At 41.1% G+C, this 16,266-nt stretch overlaps 1 protein-coding gene and 1 long non-coding RNA gene across 9 annotated transcripts in view; one reads left to right on the forward strand and one right to left on the reverse strand.

The window, feature by feature from the left end:
* Window positions 1-14,849, reverse strand: part of LOC129762184 (uncharacterized) — a 132,958-nt gene extending 118,109 nt beyond the window's left edge. The window contains exon 1 of the long non-coding RNA XR_008740569.1: window positions 14,725-14,849. This is a non-coding gene — a long non-coding RNA (uncharacterized LOC129762184). The remainder of the gene's footprint in view (window positions 1-14,724) is intronic.
* The window catches only part of LOC129762170 (uncharacterized), a 147,422-nt gene that overhangs the window by 90,749 nt on the left and 40,407 nt on the right, over window positions 1-16,266 (forward strand). The gene's annotated exons all lie outside the window — the stretch shown is intronic.

The raw sequence follows: 16,266 nt of genomic DNA on the forward strand, positions 1-16,266 counted from the left end.
CACTAGCGAGAATCATGTTCGAATTCAAACAAAAACATGGAATTTTCACATCGCGTGGACATGTGTAAGTGTTTTTCGGAAGACTGCTTGGCATCGTGAAAGTGCAGCATCGAATCTGAGCGGCCAACAATTGAGCTGTGTCTCACTTAAGTGGCAGTAGTAGCAGCAGCGGCGGTAAACATCGAGTCCAAACCTTAACAATCGAGCTGTGTCTCGCATCGGTCCGCTACTGTTGGCAATAACAAACATCATGAGTAGAGAGTTTCAGGCATGCTCTCTTTCTCTACTGCTGCTGCTGCAGCTACTCAGTCAGATTTCTCATTCTTGTTGGACGCTCAGATCGATAAACATCTGTGTTTCTAGTGTGCATTGCCAATACAATTGGATGCGGTAATGGAGGTAAAGGAGACAAAGGACCCGGTTAAGGAAGAGTGTATCGCAAGGTTCCACATGACAACATCCAGTGTATCAAACCCGCTATCCGTTGTTTAGCTCACCGTGATGGTGTCAACGAAACCCTTGCAAACCGACGAACAGAAGCCGAAGATGCCAAAGCCAAGGAAAGCAGCAGCGGCTCCGAAAAAACTACCGCTGCCAAAAAGTTAACAACTACTACATCCGACTGAAACCTCACATTAGCACGCAGCAGATTCCGTACAACCCATTTAACCATTCCAGTCCTTTTCAGGACTTTCGATATTGCTTTGAAACGAAAGAGTTTAATTTATTGTTTTCCACTTATCATAAAAATGATATAAAACTATGATCAAAAATACTGTTTATTTTTACATTTTCTTTGATCATGTGCAACTAACAGGAAACTTATCACGTCAGAAACATACTTTCCATCAACCAACCTGACTGGATGCGGTAAGGGAGGCGAATGACATATGTATGCATATATATAGCGGAACGGCTCCGGTCATACACAGCACGTTTCAGACAAATGCCTCAAGGAATTTTCTAAAATAATATTTTGTCGATGCCTTTGCACGAACTACACGGGCGAGTAGCACCATAATAGCAAATCAAATGTCGAAGTTCGTGATATGGGTGCGTTCATCGCTATTCGGTTCGGCGTCCGTTTATCTATCAATAACTACGCTTGGCAACATTGACATCTGGCAATTTTCATATAAAATATTTCCCCGCATGTTAAAAGGGGTTTTTCATGTACATAAAAGCGCAGCGTAGCATGTCAACTGCTTCCCATTTAGAAAATAAATGATCGTTAGAAAATAAATGAGAAATCCGTCCAATTCCAAACGCTTATTGCTCTTTCATGTCGGCACTCCATAATAATTTTTCACATTGAATAAAATAATATATATCATGTAACTAACTATCGAACAATTAAAAAATCTCAACCCCTATCCAAACAGAGATAACTAGTCCTGATTGGTCGAAATTGACGTCATTTCTTTTTCGCGCCCGATTCGTTCGTTCACCGGCAAGCTGCATGACAATCGAGTAGGAGGCGCCTACTTCACACATACCAAATGATATAAAAGGAAGGAGCGTTCGTGGATTTGATTCATTTTTACAACGGACGTGGAACGGACAACAGTGGAGAGCAGGAGCAGTGGACGCGGCTAATATATAGACGAGCATCGAAGCTGTGTGGTCAATAGGCTAACTGTGCCTCACATCGAGCTTCTATGGCAGTATAAGCAGCGGCAAACTACTACTACTCTACTACTAGCATTTCGGGCACGCTCTCTCCATCAGAAGTGCGAGCACACGCTTCATGGAATCGTGAAAGTGCAGCAGCGAACTTCAAGACGAGCATCGAATCTGAGCGGCCAACAATTGAGCTGTGTCTCATATCGAACTTAAGTGGCAGTAGCAGCAGCTGTGGCGGGAAACATCGAGGCCTAACATCAACAATCGAGCTGTGTCTCGCATCGGTCCAGTACTAATGGCAACAGCAAGCATCATGAGCAGAAAGTTTCAGGCATGCTCTCTCTTTCTGCTGCTGCTGCTACTCAGTCAGATTTCTCATTTTGTTCGAGGCTCAGATCGATAAACATCTATGTTTTTAGTGTTTCAAGTGTGATCACATCAGATCAACATCAACCAGAATGACTTCATGCGGCAAGGAAGACAAAGGAGGATCGAAGCGTATCGCAAGGTTCTACATAACAATATCCAGTGTATCAAACTCGCTATCCGCCGTTTAGCTCGACGTGGTGGTGTCAACGAAAACCACCAAAATAAAAACAGAAATAAGCAGCAGCGGCTCCGAATAAAGCTACTGCTGCCAAAAAAAAAAACAACAGAAGTGAATTGTTGTTTTTGTTGCTCCATAAAGTTTTACGCGAGTAAATATGTCGGAATATATGTTTACGCAATATGAGCGCCAATCACGTAAACGTGCATCGGAGCTGAAACAACTTTCTATCACTGATACCGAAAGCTCGATTGTAACACTGGTGAAGTGAACAAAAAATACCCAATAACCAAATCAAACGGCCCTTTTTAGGGCCATCAGACATTATCAAAGAGTTTAACAATATATTTTTTCAAACATATCCAAAATCAGCATGCGACAGATAGCCCAACGTAATCCTACGTCAAGTATGCGGTCGTGTCTCGGACACAACCTTCTGTGACTTTTTGTTACATTTTTCGTGCTCCTGCGTCACTTAAATCGTATTTTTGAGCAATTTCTCTATAAGAAAGACTATTCTGACGGGGTTTAACCATAAGTTTACGGATATCTTCTTCTTCTTCTTGAATGGCGTTAACGTTCCCTGTGGAACTTTTGCCGTCTCAACGTATTCATTAACTAGCGTCGTTCATTAATACTTGGTTGAGATTTCTATGCCGAATAACAACACGCCTTGAATGTACTCTGGAGTGGCAAGCTCTAGAATACGCGTGACCACAGTGCAAGCCGGAAGATGAAAAATCCCCCAACCAGAACGGGAATCGAACCCGAACACCCGGCATGATAATGTTGGACGCTAACCACTCGGCCACGGGTGCACACGTGATACGTGATTACGGATATCTACAGAAACTTGATTTTTCCCCATCCTATCAGATTGAACCGCGCACTAATAATGATAAACAAATAAACACATTGTTTTCACATTTCTTTGCAGGGGTAGGAATGTTTTTAGGGGAGTAAGGGGGATGGTGAGGGGTAGGGCAGTATTGAAAAAGAAATTTTCTGAGCTGGAAATAGTAATTTGATTATGATATGTACACGAAAATGACACAGCAATCCTTTTCATTTTTGTCCTCCCGGCAACACGGTCTCTGTCGATGATGATGACTGAAAATTCATGTTTTATAAATGTTCGAATCCGCGATCTTTCTTGCCGCTGGTGTTTTTTTTTGTCTGTCGCTTTTTCTCATTCTTCCTTCATAATATACCCCGCTATCAGCCAGAGCCAGCATTGACGGTGAACCTGCTTGGTCACTTTCGCTTTTTTTTCGGGACGAAACAAGTTATCGAGGCAAGTCACTTCATACGGACCCCGGCGGTCGGTCGGGGTTTAGTGGTAACTTTGGTGGCTGCCGCCGCGTTTTGGATGTTTATTGCCGCTAATGTTGCATAATAGCGCTGGCACACAACTAGCAGCCGTGTTACCGAATGCCGCCGTCGTTGGTCCCCGGCAGATCTCCGCTGCTGCAGGTGATTGAAAAGAAATCAAATTTGATTGATGTGCACCGATCGCGTAAGTGATGTGTGCATTTATTGGATCATACGCGCGCTAGCTTATTAATTACATAATTTGGTGAATCAGCCGGCGAAAAATAAACCGCCACCTCGTCGAACACGCGCAGCTTTTGCTCGCTTTCACATATGGCTGCATTAGCGTGTGCGGTTCGTCCCATTTTCGATCGGGGGTGCTTTGACATAAATACTTACGGGGTCTCCCCCATATTTGCGCGACTAGGGGGGTATTGTTTGCCCGAACAATTGGGCAAACCAATGGGTCCCATTTCTCCGACCCTTATTCCGCAAATTTGAACACACACGTGAGAAAACTATTGAGCTTCTTGGAGCTCTGACTAGCGACCGAGGGTGATGACGGGGGTGGTATACACTTTTCAGACCAAAAACACGATGGCACAATTGCTGCGATGTGAAATTTCGGTGACACTGATTACACCGCTTGCTTTGTGTTTTTTTATTCGCACTTTGCAAGAGTCCGGATGACCGGAAGAGCACAAATATCGAAGGAAGTGGGATTGTTCCAAAAGTTCAATGTCGAACATTCAATGAGTGTAGATAACTGAAACAATGAAAAATAGTACATCTTCCAGCGTCACCGGTGTATACAACGCAGTACTTCATTTCATAAATCACAAACGGTTTAATTATAGCTCCGATGCCACCTTCATAATGAACTATTATTGCGTGGTGGAACATCTTGAGAGCGATCTCGTCAGATGCTAAAAGGTTCGAAAGGTCGACCGTGCAGTGTGGTTAAATAGTAGGGGAGATGCGTGGACGGGGAAAAATTAAGACCGACCAAAAACGTAGCGAAGGTCGACACTTATTTTTTTGTGGGCTCGTGAGCCCACGAATTCTGTTTTTGAAGCATGGATTCTGCTCGATCATCTGAACTGTATAATTTCTTGAATCATATGTAAAAAAGAAGTGGAAAGCCCTCGTTTTCACCGTTTCACCGCGTTTTAACACAAACATAAGACATTAATTCTCCCTTGAAAAGAAAGCAACTTTACCGGTCAGAAAAGTGATAGTTATCAAGGCTATTAATTACAAGTAATGACCCATTGTTAGCCACTTACGTTTAGGCCACCATCAAATTGGGAAGAGTATAGCAAAAAGTAGCGGACGATTGTGCTAAATAGTTATGTTAATCTCTAACAATCATAAAATTCAAATGGCAGGGTTAAAGTGATCTAAGTGAGTGTGTTATCGCAGATATTATTCTAGATTTATTATGCAATAAATCTCCACATTTTGCAACGCACATTTCTCCTCCGACAATTGATTCCGGGTGATTGACTGATGAATCGATTGGCGGCGGCACCTACACTGAGAGAAATAATTAGTAAATATAACGAATTTTTTGGTAAATACTACCAATCTATAGTCATTTTCGACCGTACTAATAAACACATATGTCAAGCAGAACCATGATTCGGAAGCCCAATATCGGCTACATTTTCTCGCCGAAAATGCACGTATCAGAATTATATCCTTATTATACCTCCGTATTGCCTTATGGGAACAATGAAAATGGTTAATACGCGCTTTTCTCGCCAATTTTCAGATATGACAAGCATACTAATGTTATCGAGTAAAATATACTAATCTCTGGTAGGGATGCGGGTTTGTTGACAATATGTACAAAAAATTTGTACATTCTATTAATTTTGCATTACCAAATGTATTTAGTAGTTTTCGACCGAGGATTTTTCTAAGGGTAACCTCAATCACAGTAGAGCTTGACAGAAGGATCGCAGTATGTTGTGCTATCAATGGCGGCGTAGGCGGCGGCGCGTGGTTTTGTGTTGCGTAAACAAATTCCGCTGTCATCGGGTATGGTGCGCATTGATTATATCGAAGCGCGCATATCGCGGTGATGATCGTATATATAAGGGGTGAAATCTTCTCCGCTTCGGAGGTGAATTTGTTTACTCATAGATTTTTTGTATTTGTCGAGTGTGCGTGTGAGTGTGAGTGTTTGTTCAAACATGTTTATCTCATCATTCGGGAGAAGGTGACTTGTTTGCGTCGTGCTGTCCAAATTTTGAGACGTAATTCTATTCACGTTGAAGGGTGTGATGTTGTGATGAGTGTCATGAGCAGCGAAATGCCATTAAAACATAAATATGACACATAGCCTCAGTAAATTATTTTCGTCTTGATCGACTTGATCGATTTCGGTGTTTTAAAGGTTCAATAAATCTATTTATATTTCTGCATATATGCATTTACTCAGTGTCCTACCGTTAACACACTTAAGCACTTCTTCTTCTTCTTCTTCTTATATGGCACTAACGTTCCTAGAGGAACTCCGCCGTCTCAACGTAGTATTACTTGCGTCATTTTCATTAGTACTTAGTTGAGATTTCTATGCCAAAAAGACGGGTGGGTAATGTCGGGGACATAACCGAAGTGACGTAGGACTATGCAAAGGGGACAGCTTTTGTTAAATATATATTTTAAATATATTGTTTTATTTTCTTCATCTACGTGAATACCTACCTATCTACCTGAAAAATGGATTAGTTTACTGTTTACTCTTTATGAATATGTTAATGGTTCTGAAAAGAACCTTTGGTGTTGTGTTTTTGTTATCACTCGATATTCCCATCTTGTTCGGCTAAACCTTCCTGTTTAGCGATTTGTTATCACTCGCCACAGCTTTCACAGTCGGAAAATTTCTTCCCATCCAGCTTGTGACATATTTTACAGTAAATTACATTCAATGGCACGTCGCATTACCACCACTCAGTGCCGGATTGGAGGTAATTTTAACCTGTAATTGAACATTTGCGATGACAGTGGTACAATGTCGACTTTCAATGTGAGATCATAATTTGGATCTCTATGTTTACAAAAATGTCCAACTAAATAAGTCACATTACATGTCCATCCAATTAGCTAAATGTCGAACTAATTGTAGATTACTGTACTTTCAATCTGGAAACAATTTAAGAATTGGTGAAAATTGAATAATCAGGAAAGTCCCCAACTATCAATAAGCTCAGAACAACTGCCAAATTCACATACTCATCAAATCCTGGCAAACAAATTATGAAAACATCAATTTGTGTTTTATTATTATTTTGGATAATGTTTTAGAAAGCATTGAACTTTATTTCCTAAACTCTTTTTTGGAAGGTTTAATGGCCCTGAAAAGCGCCTTGTTTCATGGAATGGTTCCAATTTAGAAAACTTAGTACTCGTGGTTTTGAAAAAAACCATTTCGAACGCCCTCGATGCCGCCTTGTTCTGGATTTGCCACCAAAGCAGTTTGTATAAAGAACAAACTTTTTTCTTCTGCTACCTGATGCCGTTTTGCAATTGCGTTTGCCACTCGCCATTCGCTGCAACTGCCTGTTGTCTTGATGTCCGCCGAACCGAATGTGTTATGTTCCGAATGCAGGTTTTCTTATCGTCGCGAGCAGCTTTGCCAGCTAACTTGATCACTCCGGCGGCCGAAACTATATAACGCCGGCTAGGTGGACTGGTACACAGGTACTAACGCGCTCGACCTAGCTACCTTTTCCGGTGCAATTGGCGGATACACCTACGGGAAATTGCAGACCACCACGGTTCGAGCGAGATTTTGCCTTTCCCTTCTCTTTTCCTCCTTTGTTGAGTACACGATGCCGATGCCGTACAACCACACGGGGGGTACGGTTTGAAAGAAAATAAGATATTTTTTTTGGGGTCCGCGTGTTTTATACTCTAGCGGTACACACTCACAGGATAGAGACAAATCGGCAGACTCAGCCAAAGGGGCGGGTCCAACGAGACGAACGAATGAGCGTTAAAAGGGAGCGATGGCAAAAAAATACATTCATTACGATTTGTTCGCTCGTTGGATTCACATACAGACTAAAAAGGGTCCTTTTCAGGATCACAAAAAGTCTAAAGAGTTTATTGTTTTGTTATCACTCGATATCCCCATCTTGTTCGGCTAAACCTTCCTGTTTAGCGATTTGTTGTCACTCGCCACAGCTTTCACAGTTGGAAAATTTCTTCCCATCCAGCTTGTGACATATTTTACAGTAAATTACATTCAATGGCACGTCGCATTACCACCACTCAGTGCCGGATTGGAGGTAATTTTAACCTGTAATTGAACATTTGCGATGACAGTGGTACAGTGTCGACTTTCAATGTGGGATCATAATTTGGATCTCTATGTTTACAAAAATGTCCAACTAAATAAGTCACATTACATGTCCGTCCAATTAGCTAAATGTCGAACTAATTGTAGATTACTGTACTTTCAATCTGGAAACAATTTAAGAATTGGTGAAAATTGAATAATCAGGAAAGTCCCCAACTATCAATAAGCTCAGAACAACTGCCAAATTCACATACTCATCAAATCCTGGCAAACAAATTATGAAAACATCAATTTGTGTTTTATTATTATTTTGGATAATGTTTTAGAAAGCATTGAACTTTATTTCCTAAACTCTTTTTTGGAAGGTTTAATGGCCCTGAAAAGCGCCTTGTTTTATGGAATGGTTCCAATTTAGAAAACTTAGTACTCGTGGTTTTGAAAAAAACCATTTCGAACGCCCTCGATGCCGCCTTGTTCTGGATTTGCCACCAAAGCAGTTTGTATAAAGAACAAACTTTTTTCTTCTGCTACCTGATGCCGTTTTGCGATTGCGTTTGCCACTCGCCATTCGCTGCAACTGCCTGTTGTCTTGATGTCCGCCGAACCGAATGTGTTATGTTCCGAATGCAGGTTTTCTTATCGTCATGAGCAGCTTTGCCAGCCAACTCGATCACTCCGGCGGCCGAAACTATATAACGCCGGCTAGGTGGACTGGTGCACAGGTACTAACGCGCTCGACCTAGCTACCTTTTCCGGTGTAATTGGCGGATACACCTACGGGAAATTGCAGACCACCACGGTTCGAGCGGGATTTTGCCTTTCCCTTCACTTTTCCTCCTTTGCCATATCCAACCATGGCTGCTTGTGTTGGTTTGTTGATGTGAGGTGATGCGAAACGATGTGGTGTACGGTTCGGATGAGAATGATCGTTACGGCAGCGGAGAGGGGATTTTTAAGCTGACTGGCTGGCTCGAGAATTACGCATGTGTGAGACTGCGACCAATGTTTCCCTCATTTTTTTCTTTTTCCTTTCCAATCGTGCTTCATTCTATTTCGCTGCTGCTCTGGTTGCCCGTTTTGGTCGGTACGATTTGAGGAGCACAAAATGGACCAATCAAAAATGGGCACATAGTGTATTTGGACAATGCTTGATATTTCACAATTATTCAATTATTTATCTCAAGAAAAATGAAATGTTATTCGTTATGATAGATGCGTAGATATATTTCCTATCAATTGATGCAAAAACCTTTGCGATCTATTGAGAAATGCTCGAGTTATAAGCGTTCCAAATCTTGCATTTTTTCCTACTTGTTCAGTGCCTAGATTTCCATTTCACCCCCTATATCTTCCGGTTAGACGTAGTCCTACGTCAATAACACGCCTTGAATGCATTCTGAGTGGCAAGCTCTAGAATACGCGTGACCACAGTGCAAGTCAGAGGAAATTTCTTGGAAGAAAAATTTCCCCGACCAGAACGGGAATCGAACCTGAACCCCCGGCATGTTAGGTTTGACGCTAACCACTCGGCCACGGGAGCACCACTTAAGCACTTAAGCTTAATTAATCGCGATATTTGCGTTACTTCCCTCACGATGATTTTGATGGTAAATCGAAGGGGAATCACTCTATAAAGGTATTCCCTCTTGTGGTAAAACGTGGTGAATTGGCAGATTCTTCCTTGCATAAACGCTCGAGCTTGCAAATGCGCTCGAGCAAAGGAAGATTTACGCATTCATTTTCCGTAATGTAATAGTATCCAAGAGCATCAGTTTCAGTTTTGCTTTCGCATGGAATGGTCATGAGGAAGTGTTCGCTTGTAAATGCGTTCGAGCAACGGAAGATTTGCGCTATTCTGCTTCCGCATGGAGTGGTTATGAAAACTGTCGTGTATTATTCTCACGAGAACAAAATAGAATTATGTATCAAACTTAATCAGTTTCCTTTGAAAAGCCACACAAACCCAACTGATCTTTTCTGGGCCATCAACAAGTTCGAAATAATTGGATTTAATGTTTATAACAATTTCATACTCATACTCATCTGTAGTATTCGAGCAGCAATTAAAACACTTGATAACTTTTATAAAACCGAGTTATATTTTTCCGACACTTTCCATCCACGTGTGTTCACTCCTCTCCCTGTCTGTCAATCTGCTTTCTTTCTACTTCTGCCCTATCAGCATTCTATCCTGTCATACAATGCCACGAGGGGCCCGATACTACAATCCCCCTTTTATTTTATTTTTTGTTCATTTTCAATGCGGTACGTAATCTTGAAATTTTGTTGGTTCTTTCCTGCTTCTCTTAAAATTATGCTCCCCGTCGACAGGAACACTGACATTTTCCGTTTATTCCATCTCTGGACGTGAATCACCAGTTTCAGAATTCACCGGCTGGACTTCTTCAGGTAGATGTTTATCTTGCAGCTTCTTCAAGTGCGCTATGTTTCGTCTATACTCCTTACCGCTTTTCTTTGATCGAATAATAACGTCTGCACCGCTTCTTCTGATTACTATAAATTCCTCTGGTAAAAAGTCCGTGCTCAACTTGTTATCTTTCCAGAATCTCTTTGCAAGTACCGATATCGTTCTGACGAGCACGTCGTTTCTTGTCCGCGTAAACTCTCCCTTTCTCTTTCCTCAGCCGATCACCGTCAGTTGCCTCCTCATCAGCATGGACTTCACGAGGAACCTGTGGAAGTTTGCTACGAATCCTTCTTCCGAACATCAACTCAGACGGCGAACGGCCAGTAGTACGATGCGGAATTGCATGATACGATAAGATATATTGATCAAGAATTTTTCTCCAATCTTGTCCTAATTCTTATGCGATTTTCAGTCTCTTCAATATAGAACGATTTTGCCTTTCAACCTCTCCGTTTTGCTGTGGCCAGTACGGAATTGTATTAACCAGACGAATAGCCATGTCATCACAAAAAAATTTTGAATTCTTCACAAGCTACGTTCAACTGCGGACCATTATCTGCTCGCAAAGTCATTGGTATGCCAAACCGACGGAAAACCCTTGATAATTGCATAATAGTTTCTTTAGCAGTAATTTGTACCATTTCACAAACCTCAATAAAGCGGCTGTAATAATCCACTATGACAAGAAGCGTCTGACCTTCTGGTAACGGACCCAAAAAATCAATAGCAATCTCTTCCCAAGGTCCATAAGGCATCTCCTTGCGAATCATGGGCAGTGGTGGTTCCGGAGCAGCTACTAATGTACATGGACGACACTTTTTAACAAAATCTTCCACAGCTGAATCCATTTTAGGCCACCATACAGCGCTGTGAAGATGAGACTTCATCATGCTCATCCCAACATGACCTTCATGGGCTACCAGCAGTATCTTGTTGCGCAAGGCAGCCGGAATCACAATCCTATCCGTACTCAGAAGAACATCACCACATCTACATAGTTCGCTGGCAACAACCCGAAAAGATATTGGTGCTCGTCAACATGATCGTTTTCTAAACACTCAATTATCTTCCGTATTTCCGAATCTTGCTGTGAAGTTGTAACAATTTCGTCCCAATTTAATGCAGTCGTCGTTGCTGCTGCTAACGCTACTTGCCTGATAATCAACTCCTCTGAAGAATCGAATGGTACAGCACTGAGCGTACCTAGACGCGACAAAACATCTGCTACATTCTTTTCACCTGGAATTTAGATCACTTTGAAGTCAAAAGCTTGTAGTCGTAAGACCCATCTCTCTATTCTGGCACAGGGTCTGGAACGTACGGTGAATAAATATTCCAAAGCCTTGCAGTCGGTTAGTATATCAAATTCACTTCCATACAAATAAACGTAGAATCGCTCAACGCTCCATACAATCGCCAGAGCCTCCTTTTCAGTCTGACAGTATTTCTTTTCGGTGTCCGTTAACGATTTGGATGCACAGCTTACGATTCTGCTGCTCCCTGAAGCATCTGTTTGCAGCAGTAATGCACCGAGTCCAGTCGGACTGGCGTCTGCCATTATAGATGTTCGGTCCTCTTTATTGAAAAATCCTAATTTTTTGTGCTTTTGACATTTGCTCTTTAATATGCTCGAATGATCTCTGATGCTCTTTGGTCCAGACAAATTTTGTGCCCTTCCTAGTTAACGTTCTAAGTGGTTCATCGAGTGTAGCCAAATCAGGTATAAATTTGCTCAAATAATTGACTAGTCCCAAAAAACTGCGAGTTTCCGCCTCATTTTCTGGACGTCGAAAAGTTAAAATAGCGTCAATCTTGTCAGTAATCGGGAATATACCATCAGCAGAAATCGTGTGGCCAAGGAAATCAATTTTGTCCACACGGAAAACACACTTGTCCCAATTTAACTTCACGTTCCATTCGTCGAAACGTCGTATAACATTATTCAATCTTTCGTCATGTTCTTTCAACACACAACCCTCCACAATCACATCATTCAAATACCAAAAAGTACCCGCACATCCTGATAATATTTGGTTCATTACTTTCTGAAACAGCTAGAGGGCAATAACAAGACCAAAAGGGAGTCTTTTGAAGCCAAAGAGCCCTTTGTTTGTTATGAATGTTGTAACATCTCTAGACTCTGGCGCTAATTCAACCTGGAGAAAAGCATCTTTAATATCAAGTTTACTCCATAGTTTACCCTTCCCAAGTCTAGCCAGATACTCATCGACAACTGGCATTGGATGACGTTCTCCAAGGACAGCGTTGTTTACCCGTCGAAGATCTCGGCTCTCCGTTACTTTTCCCGACTACAACCAGCGGTGAAACCCATGTGGCTGGACCACGCTTCACCTCAATAATATCTTTTACCAAGAGTTGATCCAGTTTTCTATCTACGGCAGCTTCCAATGGAATTGGGACACGACGCACTGGTTGGAATACAGGCTTGATTTCTGGGTCTGTGTGGATCTGAACTTGAACATTTTTGATTTTCGTAAACGGCTGTATACCTGCGGCGATCTGGTTAATGTGTAATCCAACTTTCAGAACTTCTAACTCTTTCGAAGACTTGTCTCCCAACAAACATCTTTGACCACCTTTGATGACGAAAAATTCAGCACGAACCGTTTTTCTTCCAATCGTTACATCAGTCACGAACGTTCCTAAGATGCTTAGAAGGTTATTGCTGGCGTATCCCTTGATTATCTTCGAACTGCCTTGTATGCACTGGTGGACCATCACGTTTGCTTGCTTTAGAGCTTCCCAGTCATGATCCGGAATCAAATTTACATCTGACCCAGAATCCACAAGAAGATCCAGTTTTACTCCCCCAACATCACATTGAATTACTCATTGCCCGAATAAAATGTATAATAATTATTCACACTAAGTTCCTCCGTACCGGTGCTAGGTTGATCTTCAGATGTTTCTACAACCAGTACCTTTTTCACCTGTGCTGGAACATTGTTGTTCGACTTCCAAACACGACAACGAGTTGAGAAGTGTCCTACACGTTTGCAGAGATGACATATCTTTCCTTTCGCGGGACAGTTCTCGGAAGACGAAATGTGGTCACGACGTCCGCAATTGAAACAAATGGGCCCTAATTTCTCTGTGAATCTTCGCTTTAGCTCACTTTGCTGTTGATTTCTCTTGTGGTATGCCCTTCGCGCTCCGCTAACTTTGAAAACCTGTTGACTTCCTTCAACTTGTTTGCACCTTCCATCAAAATCTTTTACCTGATTATCTATGCCTTCGAGAGTGACTCCAATGGATTCAATTTCAGTAAACGGTCGGTCCTGCTGGAGTATTCTTCGACGAAGCTCTTACGATTGGCATCCTTCAACGACTGCATCCGTTAAAAATATCTCCGTCAAGATGCACCGAACTTCTTCCGCATACTTGTCAAGTCCACAATCAGCGATTTGTTGTCGTAACCGGAGGACGAAGTCAGCGAACCGCTCCCCATGTTTCTGCTTCATCTGCTTCAGCTTATAGCGTTACAGGCAATCCTGACGGTACGGTTTGAAGAAGACATCTAGAGCATTAATCGCCACGTCGTACCATTTCTTCTCCAATGAGACTATAGGGAAATTTTCTGTCCGGAAGATTCTGAAATATTCTTTGTAGCTGCGGACCGCCAAAATGTAACAGTTTAGCCCTCTTCTGCTTCTGGTCATCAATTCCGTAAGCATCAAAATAACATTCGAGACTTCCTTTCCAGATCCTCCACTCTTTGAACAGTTTTTGCTTCTCTATCTCATCGCAGCGAAATTGTGGGATTGGCCGAGAATTATCCATCCAAAAATATAAGTGTAGACATTTCTTAAACAACATCACCAATACATTATATGGACTCATCTTTCCAAACGAAACATATATAAAAAAACAAATATCGCATTGTATTTCATTTGTTTTGTATATATTTCTAATTTCTAATAAACAAATCAACGTTTCAAAGTTCTAGAATATTCGAAATGTTCGAATAATTCCTCTACTTATTAGCAAAGAAACATTCGAAGACCATTTACATTTCATCCCCTGTTATACAACAGGAACTTGCCCGAGAACAACCCACATGTTCTCCTCCTGTTAGACAACAGGAACAAAATCCGAGAACAACCCACATGTTCTCCTCCTGTTAAACAACAGGGACAAACCTGAGAACAACCCACATGTTCTTCTCCTGTTAGACAACAGGGACAAATCAATAATAAAATCTTTGTTAGACACAATTGACACATATAGTAATATTTAAACAGAAATCTTTTTTTTTTTGGGAAGTTTAACCAACACAAAATAAAACTGCATACATATTTTTTCTCGTATTTCTTACATTATGCTTTTCATTTTTCTGTTGCTATATATCACTAGCATAGTCATTCAAGGGCGCCATTATAAAAAAACGCATTCAAGCCGAAAATCATCGCCATATTTGATGCTCCTAAATTTCATTCTCAAGCACTTCTATTCGTTTCATGTTTTCACTAAAAATTCATTGCATACCTTTATCGCTCTACCCTCGTCGCCAATTGTAGTATTCGAGCAGCAATTAAAACACTTGATAGCTTTTATAAAACCGAGTTATATTTTTCCGACACTTTCCATCCACGTGTGTTCACTCCTCTCCCTGTCTGTCAATCTGCTTTCTTTCTACTTCTGCCCTATCAGCATTCTATCCTGTCATACAATGCCACGAGGGGCCCGATACTACATCATCCACTCACACACTAACAAGGAAAACTTTCAGCAATCTTTAGAAATAATTATTCATTCATTCATTGAGAATCGATTCAGATACAACTTCAAACAAACGATTACAGAGTCAGCGATATATCACAGATATAACCCACTTCAAGTTTTTTTTTTTGACGTGGCATCCACAAATTGCCAGAAAGATGGGAAAACGTACAGCTATCGATGGTAAACACACAAATAAGACAGAAAATTCGTTTTCATACTTGTACAACTCGTAAGTAATGGATTGGAACATTTCATCGGAAGAGACAATTTTAAGTGGTATATTTTGATGAGGAACTTGCCTTTACTACTTTCGCACTGCAGTTTGCAAAACTGTGAGGTTCAGGTGACGGATGCCGTTCACTCGAAATCTTGAAGAATTTGTGTTTTCGAAAATGGAATATACTAATTATGATCATAGATGACACCCCCTGAGGATAAAACCCCGGGCGGACCACCCCCCTCGCCTCACTCGTACCCTACTCCACTGCTCTCTATGTATGAAATGAAATCCGTCTGAATTTTGATTGTCAATCATATGAGGTTGAATTGAATTTATAACGAATACAGCCAAAGCACCAGCAGATACCTCACGACAAGAGAAGATCGTTCTTTATCCATTTATATTGTAATTTGAGCAAATATCAGCTTTAAGCCATGTCTCGTCAGTCATATCTGTGGACACATCACAATGATTAATGAATAAAATTATTTGGTCGATTTTTTCTAATTCTTATGGAACATAAATTCCTTGCTTTTGGGTGTATCCTGCTTCTTTGGGTCGTTTAGAAGTAGCTTGTCGAGTTACTCCCAATGACTCTTCTGCAAGCTGCGTTTGTGTTTGACACGAATCTTGATGGAGCAATGTTTCTAATTCTTCGCAAAGCGAAAAGCGGTATAAGGTATCAATTATTCTAATATAAATTCATACAAATTCAATCGGATTGGTTCCAAATTTATTGAATATGTAACATGGTTTATCATTCAAAATGCATTTTATCTTTTAACGTAGGACTACGTCTTTCATTTCTATACCGGGGTGTAAAATCAATGTTTCGAAACCGAAAGCGTTACGCCGGAGACCGAGATTTTGAGCGTTAATAGCTCCTGAACAACTGAACGAAATGGTATGATAAACACTTCATTCGAAAGATAAAATGTCTACGCGTTCTATACTTGTTACTTTTTTATCCGAAAACTTGTTTCAATAGTCTTAAAATTGCTTTCAAAACAGGCTATTAAAATCACCAATCGGTATAAAAGCGAGCGCCGCTCGGAAATCCACTCAGTTCAAATTGAACAGCGATT

This window comes from Toxorhynchites rutilus, chromosome 1, assembly GCF_029784135.1.
Source record: "Toxorhynchites rutilus septentrionalis strain SRP chromosome 1, ASM2978413v1, whole genome shotgun sequence".
Lineage (NCBI taxonomy): Eukaryota > Metazoa > Arthropoda > Insecta > Diptera > Culicidae > Toxorhynchites > Toxorhynchites rutilus.